The sequence below is a fragment of the Malaclemys terrapin genome, chromosome 6, assembly GCF_027887155.1.
Source record: "Malaclemys terrapin pileata isolate rMalTer1 chromosome 6, rMalTer1.hap1, whole genome shotgun sequence".
NCBI lineage: Eukaryota > Metazoa > Chordata > Testudines > Emydidae > Malaclemys > Malaclemys terrapin.
The window spans coordinates 125178823-125180918 of NC_071510.1; the positions used below are offsets into that span (position 1 = coordinate 125178823).

The 2096-nt window shown below is 48.8% G+C and overlaps 1 non-coding gene across 1 annotated transcript; it reads left to right on the top strand.

The window, feature by feature from the left end:
* The first annotated feature begins 1645 nt into the window (after positions 1 to 1645).
* Positions 1646 to 1718, top strand: TRNAT-UGU (transfer RNA threonine (anticodon UGU)). Its single transcript has one exon. It is a non-coding gene; the product is annotated as a tRNA-Thr (tRNA).
* Positions 1719 to 2096: the final 378 nt, after the last annotated feature.

Consider the following 2096-nt stretch of genomic DNA (forward strand, 5'->3'; position numbering starts at 1 on the left):
TTTTCGCCTTCCTCCGCAGCATGGGGCAGGGATCGCTAGCTGGAGGATTCTCTGCTAATTGAAGTCTCTAAGCCACAGGATTTGGGGACTTCAACAGCAGAGTCAAGGGAAAGGGTTGGGACGGCTTTGTGGCCTGCATCATGCGGGAGGTCAGACCAAATAATCATAATGGTCCCTTCTGACCTTAAAGTCTATGAGTCTATGAGTCCATGCAAGTCATCAGCTGTCGAGAAAACTGGCAGAAGCGACTGTAAAGAAGTTTACAACCTGCTTCATTTTCCACCCTTTTTAAAAATTGTCTCACTGTATTTTCTCTCCCCCCCTTCTTCGCCCCGTTTTAACTTCTTCCCCAAGAACATTTGGGGTCTAGTCCTAGTTTTTCCCCCACAGCATTAGAGTGGGTGTGAAATTAGACAAAACAACCTCATCCATTGATACTTAGGAACCTTTGAGTTGCTGGGCAAAGCAGAAGGGATGTGATTTTAGCTTAAGCAGCAAAAGAACTTGCTGTTGACAGCCATTCTATAGACATGTTGCTTTTAATACAGTGGGATGAGAAAAAAATGCAAACAAACCTAGGGGCCTTTCTAAAAAAGAAGAAAAACGCAGAACCCCAGAGCCATGTGTTTAGTGATGGAAACAAATGCAACAGACCACTTTGAGGGATGGAGTATCACTTTCCTCCCAATGTACTGTAGAACAGTGGTTCTCAAACTAGGGCCTCCGCTTGTTCAGGGAAAGCCCCTGGTGGGCCGAGCCGGTTTGTTTACCTGCCACGTCCACAGGTTCGCATGGCATTGGGGAGCACAGGCGGAAGATCACTGTGCAGCTCCCCATGCCCCCCAGACACGAACTCAGCGGTGAGGCTGTACCCAACCCTGACAGCGCAAGGACTGGGCCTACCCAGAAACAGCCCAGTCAGAACAAGCAGCTGAGCTTGGCGCAGGGCAGGAACCACCAGCAGGGTATTTCCCAGTCCCGCCACTCTACCCCACAGTGATTTACTCCTCTACCAGCTGCTCTGGCCACCTGAAACATACTGCGTGGAGGGTCACATGACTGCTATTCTGTCTTCCCTTTGCTTCCCCATCAGAATGTGTTTTTTCTGCAGGGAAGCAAAGAAATCTGCTGGGGACATAAATTCTGCACATGCACAGAGGCTCAGAATTGCCCCCAGGAGTAAAATCAGCACCTTCTGCGGCGAGATGTACTCTTCCAGGAGTGATGGTGGTTTGCTTGATGTTGGGTTTTTGGTTTGGTAAAGCAGGGATTGTGAGTTCAAATCTCGCTGGAGCCTTACCAAAAGGGTAGGTTTGCAGACTCATTCGCCTTGTCTGGCACTGGGAGGGAGCTTCCCTTCTAGCGGCTGTGCCATGGCAAAGGAATAAAAGCCAGCTCCCTAGAGCTACCAGATAGGAGAGCAGTAGCTTACCAAAAGCAGGGATCAAACTCACGCAGACATATGTCTATTAGAACTTAAGTCCAATGCCTTAACAACTCAGCTATTCTGGTAAGTGCCCCCATGCTTGGTCCAGTAGAAGAAAAACTTCTTGGGACATCGTCAACCAGCCCACTGCTTTAAGTGCAGGATGATGGCAGGCGCAGCATCCCTTACATAGGCTTGGGCAGAGCACTTAAGCTGCCTGGCTCCATAGCTCAGGGGTTAGAGCACTAGTCTTGTAAACCAGGGGTCATAAGTTCAAATCTCACTGGGGCCTTGGTGGCAGTTTGGGGTTGGACCTATTGTCCCCCAGTAGTGAGGTGATTGCTTTTTTTGAAGATATTTATTAATGTTGGGCTTGGGCGTAGCAGAGCAGGACAGCAGAAGGTTTTCACAAAGAGAAGCAGCTGCATTAATTTTTGTACCAGTTGGTCGAAGGGTAGCCTATGAGAACTGGAATTCAAACCCACATATGCTAATCCTCTCGAGGCTGGAGTCTAACACCTTAGCCACTCATCCATCCTGGTAAATAGACCAGAGCAGCCCAACTGCTACACCCAAAAAGTCTTGGTCAGGCTACGGTGCTCTGGCTTTGGATCACTACCTATCTCTCTGCATCTTAACGGGATTCAGAAAATGTTATGCTTGCTTAGGA